The sequence below is a fragment of the Somniosus microcephalus genome, unplaced genomic scaffold (genome assembly GCF_052327205.1).
Source record: "Somniosus microcephalus isolate GS21.2 unplaced genomic scaffold, FLI_Smic_1.0 unresolved_chr5, whole genome shotgun sequence".
In the NCBI taxonomy this organism is placed as follows: Eukaryota; Metazoa; Chordata; class Chondrichthyes; order Squaliformes; family Somniosidae; genus Somniosus; species Somniosus microcephalus.
In genome coordinates, this window is record NW_028225183.1 from 37722551 (window position 1) to 37733080 (window position 10530).

Below are 10530 nucleotides of genomic sequence, written 5' to 3' on the forward strand. Positions count from 1 at the left end.
ATCACAATCCATTTGGGGCTTCCAAGGGATTCTTTGTTCAGGATCTTCATTGCTTGGCCTGTGTTGCTGCACCATTTTTTCAGGACTTGATGGTCTGGGAACAGCCTCTGGGGGTCCAGAAACTTTCCGTTGGAGTCGGTCAGCAGGACCGCCTGAGGGGCTGGTTTATCAGACTGGGTAACAGTAGTCTGGGTAGGACTCGCCTGGTGGCTGGTTGTTGGCTGGGTTTCTGGGATATGTTGTGTGGCAGGAGCGGGGTTTGGGGCTTTCGGTGTGTCCTCGTTTGGGGGGGTATCTGTCGGTTTTTTGTTCCTGTGTGTGAGGACTGGGTAGCAGTAGTTTGGGCATGACTCGACTGAGGGCTGGTTGGAGCGGGGTTTGTGGCTTTCGGTGTGTCTTCGTGTGGGGTGGCATCCGGCGGGTTCTGTGTCCTTGTGTGTGTTGTTTTTGTGTCCTCAGGTTTTTGGACCTTAAGAGGTTTGTGTTGCCTGCTGAGCCTTTCTACGGTCTCCTTCATTTTGTTTAGTTGAGTACGGAGTTCTTTGATCTCATTTCTTTGCTCCTCTATGGTCTTTCTCAGCTTGTGGATGGTGGACTCGTGTTCCGTTTTTAGCTGTTTGAATTCCTCCTTCAAATTCTTGGCCAGTGTTTCTCTGTATTCGTTGAAATCAAGTTCTAGTTTGGCCAGATTCTCTTTCATCATTTTGTTTTCGTTGAGAGGTGTGGGGGGGGGGGTGGAGATGTACAGGGAGGTGTTTTCCTCTGCTGGTCTCTCTTCTTCTTCCTCCACTTGGCTCTCCTCATCCTCTGTTCGACTCTCTTTTGCTTCCTGTCCATTGGTCCTCTTTGTGTCTGCCTTAGTTTTCAACTGGGGGAATTCCTTTTCGAAGGTGTCCAGATTTTCCGCATTCCCCTGTATCATGATCTTCCTATTTTTGTTGTAGTAGCTTATGGTTAGCAGGGGGTCATCTTTATCTAGGTTTCCATCTTTACATATTTTCAGTCTGCCTCCACTGCCAATACCTTCACTGGAGACGTATGTGTAGTGTTTTTGTAAAGTCTCCTTCCAGGAGGTGACGTACTCGGTGTAGAATATGAGGTTGTTCTTCAGCTTAGTCCCTTTGTGTGTGGTATAGTCCACGTAGAGGATTTCTGGGTTATTTTTTAGTGTTGTGTACTTGTATTTTTCCTTTGCTTTATTTTTTGTGCATTGCTCAGGATACATCACTTCCCTGCTCATTGTAGTCGTTTGTTTTTTGTCTCAGATAGATAACTTTTTTTTTTCTCTTTTTTGTGTCGTGTTCCACCTTAGCCCACTTTTAGGTCCAAAATTGGGAGTTTTTCAGGGGTTCATCTTTGATATAGCTGCTCTTAAAGGTTTATCTTTCTCTTTTTCTCACAGGCTCTTGGTTCGGGTAGTTTATCGTTTCTCTCGGGTTTCTATTCCTTTTCCTCGCGGGTTTGTTGTTCTTTTTACAGGTTTTTTTTTTTTTTTTTCGAGCTAAATTTAAATAAAATTAAACTTTTTCCGAACTAACTTTAACTAAAATGAAACTTAGGTAGAGTTAGGTAAAACTTATTTCTCCGGCTTTTTCTCTCCAGCTGGTGTTTCCTCTCCTCTCTCTCTCTCTCACGCTCTCTCGCTCCGTCTCTCTCTCTCTAGGTGCAGTTACCTCTCTTTGCTCCTTTTCTCCTTTCAACCGTTTCCCTTCGTTCAGATTTCGCGCTCTCAGCTCTCAGCTCCCAACGCTCTCTCCGGGCTTCTGCCCTGTCCCCAGCCTCTCGGCTCGGCTGTTCTGTCCCGGCCCGGTGTTTGTCCGAGTTTCTCCGACCCCGGAGTTTCTCGGGTTTCAGGCCTCGGGCTTTCTCGCTCTCCAGGCCCGACCCGATCCGGCACCCCTACCTCTCCACTCGCCTCTTTGACTGGCTCGGGCCGCTCCTCCTGGACTGGGTCTACTCCTGTTGCTGCTCGCTCTCCTTCTCTCCGGTGCCTCGCTCGGCCCGGTTCCTCGGGCCTTTCTCCGGCTTCAGGCTCCGTGCTCCGGTTGCTGCTCGGGCTCTGCTCTCTCTCTCTCCCTGTTTTGGAGTTCTCTCTCTCTGTTCCCGGTTTCTCTCTCTCTGTTCCCGGGTTTTCCTGCGCCCGGTGTCTCTCTATCACTACACAGAGTTACAAACCTTTCTGTCTCTCTCTCTCTGCTGGTGTCTCTCTATCACTACACAGAGTTACACACCTTTCTCTCTCACCCTCTCCTGGTGTCTCTCAATCACTGCACAGATTTACACACCTTTCTCTCTCTCCCTCTCCTGGTGTCTCTCTATCGCTAGACAGAGTTACACACCTTTCCCTCTCTCTCCCTCAGCCTGTGCCTCTCTATCACTGCACAGAGTTACACACCTTTCTCTCTCTCCCTCTCCTGGTGTCTCTCAATCACTACACAGAGTTACACACCTTTCTCTATCTCTCCCTCTCCTGGTGTCTCTCTATCACTGCACAGAGTTACACACCTTTCTCTCTCTTTCCCTCTCCTGGTGTCTCTCGATCACGACACAGAGTTACACACCTTTCTCTCTCTCGCCCTCTCCTGGTGTCTCTCTATCACTACACAGAGTTACCCACGTTTCTCTCTCTCTCCCTCTCCCGGTGTCTCTCTATCACTACACAGAGTTACACACCTTTCTCTCTCTATTCCTCTCCTGGTGTCTCTCTAACACTACACAGTGTTACACACCTTTCTCTCTCTCTCCCTCTCCTGGTGTCTCTCTATCACTACACAGAGTTACACACCTTTCTCTCTCTCTCCCTCTCCTGATGTCTCTCTATCACTTCACAGAGTTGCACACCTTTCTCTCTCTCTCCCTCTCCCGGTGTCTCTCTATCACTACACAGAGTTACACAACTTTCTCTCTCTCTCTCTCTCTCTGCTGGTGTCTCTCTATCATTACACAGAGTTACAAACCTTTCTCTCTCTCTCTCTCTGCTGGTGTCTCTCTATCACTACACAGAGTTACACACCTTTCTCTCTCACCCTCTCCTGGTGTCTCTCAATCACTGCACAGTGTTACACACCTTTCTCTCTCTCCCTCTCCTGGTGTCTCTCTATCGCTAGACAGAGTTACACACCTTTCCCTCTCTCTCCCTCAGCCTGTGCCTCTCTATCACTACACAGATTTACACACCTTTTTATCTCTCTCCCTCTCCTAATGTCTCTCTATCACTGCACAGAGTTACACACCTTTCTCTCTCTCCCTCTCCTGGTGTCTCTCTGTCACTGCACAGAGTTACACACCTTTCTCTCTCTTTCCCCCTCCTGGTGTCTCTCTATCACTACACAGAGTTACACACCTTTCTCTCTCTCGCCCTCTCCTGGTGTCTCTCTATCACTACACAGAGTTACAAACCTTTCTCTCTCTCTCCCTCTCCTGGTGTCTCTCTATCACTACACAGAGTTGCACACCTTTCTCTCTCTCTCTCCCTCTCCTCGTGTCTCTCTATCACTGCACAGAGTTACACACATTTCTCTCTCTCCCCCTCTCCCGGTGTCTCTCTATCACTACACAGAGTTACACACCTTTCTCTCTCTCTCCCTCTAATGGTGTCTCTCTATTACTACACAGAGTTACCCACGTTTCTCTCTCTCTCCCTCTCCCGGTGTCTCTCTATCACGACACAGAGTTACACACCTTTCTCTCTCCATTCCTCTCCTGGTGTCTCTCTAACACTACACAGTGTTACACACCTTTCTCTCTCTCTCCCTCTCCTGGTGTCTCTCTATCACTACACAGAGTTGCACACCTTTCTCTCTCTCTCTCTCTCCTGGTGTCTCTCTATCACTACACAGAGTTACACACCTTTTCTCTCTCTCCCTCTCCTGGTGTCTCTCTATCACTACACAGAGTTACACACCTTTCTCTCTCTCTCTCCCTCTCCTCGTGTCTCTCTATCACTGCACAGAGTTACACACATTTCTCTCTCTCCCCCTCTCCCGGTGTCTCTCTATCACTACACAGAGTTACACACCTTTCTCTCTCTCTCCCTCTAATGGTGTCTCTCTATCACTACACAGAGTTACCCACGTTTCTCTCTCTCTCCCTCTCCCGGTGTCTCTCTATCACTACACAGAGTTACACACCTTTCTCTCTCTATTCCTCTCCTGGTGTCTCTCTAACACTACACAGTGTTACACACCTTTCTCTCTCTCTCCCTCTCCTGGTGTCTCTCTATCACTACACAGAGTTACACACCTTTCTCTCTCTCTCCCTCTCCTGATGTCTCTCTATCACTTCACAGAGTTGCACACCTTTCTCTCTCTCTCCCTCTCCCGGTGTCTCTCTATCACTACACAGAGTTACACAACTTTCTCTCTCTCTCTCTCTCTCTGCTGGTGTCTCTCTATCATTGCACAGATTTACAAACCTTCCTCTCTCTCTCTCTCTGCTGGTGTCTCTCTATCACGACACAGAGTTACACACCTTTCTATCTCACCCTCTCCTGGTGTCTCTCAATCACTGCACAGAGTTACACACCTTTCTCTCTCTCCCTCTCCTGGTGTCTCTCTGTCGCTAGACAGAGTTACACACCTTTCCCTCTCTCTCCCTCAGCCTGTGCCTCTCTATCACTACACAGATTTACACAACTTTTTCTCTCTCTCCCTCTCCTAGTGTCTCTCTATCACTGCACAGAGTTACACACCTTTCTCTCTCTTTCCCTCTCCTGGTGTCTCTCCATCACTACACAGAGTTACACACCTTTCTCTCTCTCGCCCTCTCCTGGTGTCTCTCTATCACTACACAGAGTTACACACCTTCCTCTCTCTCTCCCTCTCCTGGTGTCTCTCTATCACTACACAGAGTTACACACCTTTCTCTCTCTCTCCCTCTCCTGGTGTCTCTCTATCACTACACAGAGTTACACACCTTTCTCTCTCTCTCTCCCTCTCCTCGTGTCTCTCTATCACTGCACAGAGTTACACACATTTCTCTCTCTCCCCCTCTCCCGGTGTCTCTCTATCATTACACAGAGTTACACACCTTTCTCTCTCTCTCCCTCTAATGGTGTCTCTCTATCACTGCACAGAGTTACCCACCTTTCTCTCTCTATTCCTCTCCTGGTGTCTCTCTAATACTACACAGTGTTACACACCTTTCTCTCTCTCTCCCTCTCCTGGTGTCTCTCTATCACTACACAGAGTTACACACCTTTCCCTCTCTCTCCCTCTCCTGATGTCTCTCTATCACTTCACAGAGTTGCACACCTTTCTCTCTCTCTCCCTCTCCCGGTGTCTCTCTATCACTCCACAGTGTTACACACCTTTCAATCTCTCTCTCGCTCTCCTGGTGTCTCTCTATCACTGCATAGAGTTACACACCTTTCTCTCTCTCTACCTCTCCTGGTGTCTCTCTTTCACTACACAGTGTTACTCACCTTTCTCTCTCTCTCCCTCTCCTGGTGTCTCTCTATCACTACACAGAGTTACACACATTTCTCTCTCTCCCTCTCCTGGTGTCTCTCTATCACTACACAGAGTTACACACCTTTCTCTCTCTCTCCCTCTCCTGGTGTCTCTCTATCACTGTACAGAGTTACACACCTTTCTCTATCTCTCCCTCTCCTGGTGTCTCTCTATCATTACACAGAGTTACACACCTTTCTCTCTCTCTTCCTCTCCTGGTGTCTCTCTATCACTACACAGAGTTACACATCTTTCTCTCTCTCGCCCTCTCCTGGTGTCTCTCTATCAAATCAAATTCAAATTCAAATTCAAATGCTTTATTGGCATGAAAGTTTACAGAGAACCATATTGCCAAAGCTTACATATCAAAAAGGTACATTTTCAAACATTCTGTAGGTGTCAATCGATTTGACATTTGTTGGGTACATACAATATTACTTTTAAACAATATTAATTTTAAACAGTCTTTGTACTTCATTTGGTACGTTCAATATTAATTTTAAACAGTCTTAATTTAAAACAGCTCTCTCTCTCTCGGTCGGTGTGTAGCTCTCTCTCCCGGTCGGTGTGTAGCTCTCTCTGTCCCGGTCGGTGTGTAGCTCTCTCTCTCTCGGTCGGTGTGTAGCTCTCTCTCTCTCGGTCGGTGTGTAGCTCTCTCTCTCTCGGTCGGTGTGTAGCTCTCTCTCTCGGTCGGTGTGTAGCTCTCTCTCTCTCGGTCGATGTGTAGCTCTCTCTCCCGGTCAGTGTGTAGCTCTCTCTCCCGGTCGGTGTGTAGCTCTCTCTCCCGGTCTGTGTGCAGCTCTCTCTCCCGGTCAGTGTGTAGCTCTCTCTCTCTCGGTTTGTGTGTAGCTCTCTCTCTCGGTCGGTGTGTAGCTCTCTCTCTCGGTCGGTGTGTAGCTCTCTCTCGGTCGGTGTATAGCTCTCTCTCTCGGTCGGTGTGTAGTTCTCTCTCCCTGTCGGTATGTAGCTCTCTCTCTCGGTCGGTGTGTAGCTCTCTCTCCTGGTCGGTGTGTAGCTCTCTCTCTCGGTCGGTGTATAGCTCTCTCTCTCGGTCGGTGTCTAGCTCTCTCTCTCGGTCGGTGTGTAGCTCTCTCTCTCTCGGTCAGTGTGTAGCTCTCTCTCTCCCGGTCGGTGTGTGGCTCTCTCTCCCGGTCAGTGTGTAGCTCTCTCTCTCGGTCGGTGTGTAGCTCTCTCTCCCGGTCGGTGTGTAGCTCTCTCTCTCGGCCGGTGTGTAGCTCTCTCTCTCGGTCGGTGTGTAGCTCTCTCTCCTGGTCGGTGTGTAGCTCCCTCTCTCGGTCGGTGTGTAGCTCTCTCTCTCTCGATCGGTGTGTAGCTCTCTCTCTCGCTCGGTGTGTAGCTCTCTCTCCCGGTCGGTGTGTAGCTCTCCCTCTCGGTCGGTGTGTAGCTCTCTCTCTCTCGGTCGGTGTGTAGCTCTCTCTGGCGGTCGGTGTGTAGCTCTCTCTCTCTCGGTCGGTGTGTAGCTCTCTCTCTCGGTCGGTGTGTAGCTCTCTCTCCCGGTCGGTGTGTAGCTCTCTCTCTCTCGGTCGGTGTGTAGCTCTCTCTCTCTCGGTCGGTGTGTAGCTCTCTCTGCCGGTCGGTGTGTAGCTCTCTCTCTCTCGGTCGGTGTGTAGCTCTCTCTCTCGGTCGGTGTGTAGCTCTCTCTCTCGGGCGGTGTGTAGCTCTCTCTCCCGGTCGGTGTGTAGCTCTCTCTCTCCCGGTCGGTGTGTTGCTCTCAGTTCAGTTCAGTTCAGTTCAAATGCTTTATCACTCTTTGTCCCTCTCCTGGTGTCTCTCTATCACTGCACAGAGTTACACACCTGTCTCTCTCCCTCTCCTGGTGTCTCTCTATCACAACACTGAGTTACACACCTTTCTCTCTCTCCCTCTACCGGTGTCTCTCTATCACTACACTGAGTTACACACCTTTCTCTCTCTCTTCCTCTCCTGGTGTCTCTCTATCACTACACAGAGTTACACACCTTTCTCTTTCTCTCCCTCTCCCGGAGTCTCCCTATCAATACACAGAGTTACACACCTTTCTCTCTCACCCTCTCCTGGTGTCTCTCTATCACTGCACAGAGTTACACACCTTTCTCTCTCTTCCTCTCCTGGTGTCTCTCTATCACTACACAGAGTTACACACCTTTTCCTCGCTCTCCCTCAGCCTGTGCCTCTCTATCACTACACAGCGTAGCACACCTTTCTCTCTCTCCCTCTCCTGGCGTCTCTCTATCACTGCACAGAGTTACACACCTTTCTCTATCTCTCCCTCTCCTGGTGTCTCTCTATCACTACACAGAGTTACACACCTTTATCTCTCTCTTCCTCTCCTGGTGTCTCTCTATCACGACACAGAGTTACACAACTTTTTCTCTCTCGCCCTCTCCTGGTGTCTCTCTATCACTACACAGAGTTACACACTTTTCCCTCTCCCTCTCCTGGTGACTCTCTATCACTACACTGAGTTACACACCTTTCTCTCTCTCCCTCTACCGGTGTCTCTCTATTACTACACAGAGTTACACACCTTTCTCTCTCTCTCCCTCTCCTGGTGTCTCTCTATCACTACACAGAGTTACACACCTTTCTCTCTCTCTCACTCTCCTGGTGTCTCTCTATCACTACACAGAGTGACACACATTTCTCTCCCTCTCCCTCTCCTGTTGCCTCTCCATCACTGCACAGAGCTACACACGTTTATTTCCCTCTCCCTCTCCTGTTGTCTCTCTATCACTACACAGAGTTACACACCGTTCTCTCTCTCTCCCTCTCCTGGTGTCTCTCTATCACTACACAGAGTTACACACCTTTCTCTCTCTCTCCCTCTCCTGGTGTCTCTCTATCACTACACAGAGTTACACACCTTTCTCTCTCTCTCCCTCTCCTGGTGTCTCTCTATCACTACACAGAGTTACACAGCTTTCTCTCTCTCCCTCTCCAGGTATCTCTCTATCACTACACAGAGTTACACACCTTTCTCTCTCTCTCCGTCTCCCGGTGACTCTCTATCACTACACAGAGTTACACACCTTTCTCGCTCTCTCCCTCTCCTGGTGTCTCTCTATCACGATACAGAGTTACCCACCTTTCTCTCTCTCTCCCTCTCCTGGTGTCTTTCTCTCACGACATAGAGTTACACACCTTTCTCTCTCTCTCCCTCTCCTGGTGTCTCTCTATCACTACACAGAGTTACCCACCTTTCTCTCTTACCCTCTCCTGGTGTCTCTCTATCACTACACAGAGTTACACACCTTTTCCTCGCTCTCCCTCAGCCTGTGCCTCTCTATCACTACACAGAGTAACACACCTTTCTCTCTCTCTCCCTCTCCTGGTGTCTCTCTATCACTGCACAGAGTTACACACCTTTCTCTATCTCTCCCTCTCCTGGTGTCTCTCTATCACTACACAGAGTTACACATCTTTCTCTCTCTCGCCCTCTCCTGGTGTCTCTCTATCACTACACAGAGTTACACATCTTTCTCTCTCTCTCCCTCTCCTGTTGCCTCTCCATCACTGCACAGAGCTACACACGTTTATTTCCATCTCCCTCTCCTGTTGTCTCTCTATCACTACACAGAGTTACACACCGTTCTCTCTCTCTCCCTCTCCTGGTGTCTCTCTATGACTACACCGAGTTACACACCTTTCTCTCTCTCTCCCTCTCCTGGTATCTCTCTATCACTACACAGAGTTACACACCTTTCTCTCTCTCTCCCTCTCCTGGTGTCTCCCTATCACTACACAAAGTTACACATCTTTCTCTCTCTCCCTCTCCCGGTGTCTCTCTATCACTACATAGAGTTACACACCTTTCTCTCTCTCTCCCTCTCCTGGTGTCTCTCTATCACTACACAGAGTTACCCACCTTTCTCTCTCTCTCCCTCTCCCGGTGTCTCTCTATCACTGCACAGAGTTACAGACCTTTCTCTCTCTCTCTCTCTCTGCTGGTGTCTCTCTATTACTACACAGAGTTACACACCTTTCTCTCTCACCCTCTCCTGGTGTCTCTCTATCACTACACAGAGTTACACACCTTTCCCACGCTCTCCCTCAGCCTGTGCCTCTCTATCACGACACAGATATACACACCTTTCTCTATCTCTCCCTCTCCTGGTGTCTCTCTATCACGACACAGAGTTACACACCTTTCTCTCTCTCTTCCTCTCCTGGTGTCTCTCTTTCACGACACAGAGTTGCACATCTTTCTCTCTCTCGCCCTCTCCTGGTGTCTCTCTATCACTACACAGAGTTACACACTTTTCTCTCTCCCTCTCCTGGTGTCTCTCTATCACTACACTGAGTTACACACCTTTCTCTCTCTCCCTCTACCGGTGTCTCTCTATTACTACACAGAGTTACACACCTTTCTCTCTCTCTCCCTCTCCTGGTGCCTCTCTATCACTACACAGAGTTACACACATTTCTCTCTCTCTCCCTCTCCTGGTGTCTCTCTATCACTACACAGAGTTACACACATTTCTCTCTCTCTCCCAATCCTGTTGCCTCTCCATCACTGCACTGAGCTACACACGTTTATTTCCCTCTCCCTCTCCTGTTGTCTCTCTGTCACGACACAGAGTTACACACCGTTCTCTCTCTCTCCCTCTCCTGGCGTCTCTCTATCACTACACAGAGTTACACACCTTTCTCTCTCTCTCCCTCTCCTGGTGTCTCTCTAATAAATACACAGAGTTACACAGCTTTCTCTCTCTCCCTCTCCCGGTGTCTCTCTATCAATACTCAGAGTTACACACCTTTCTCGCTCTCTCCCTCTCCTGGTGTCTCTCTATCACTACACAGAGTTACCCACCTTTCTCTCTCTCTCCCTCTCCTGGTGTCTTTCTCTCACTACACAGAGTTACACACCTTTCTCTATCTCTCCCTTTCCTGGTGTCTCTCTAACACTGCACAGAGTTACACAACTTTCTCTCTCTCTCCCTCTCCTGGTGTCTCTCTATCACTACACAGAGTTACACACCTTTCTCTCTCTCTCCCTCTCCTGGTGTCACTCTATCACGACACAGAGTTACACAACTTTCTCTCTCTCTCCCTCTCCTGGTGTCTCTCTATCACTACACAG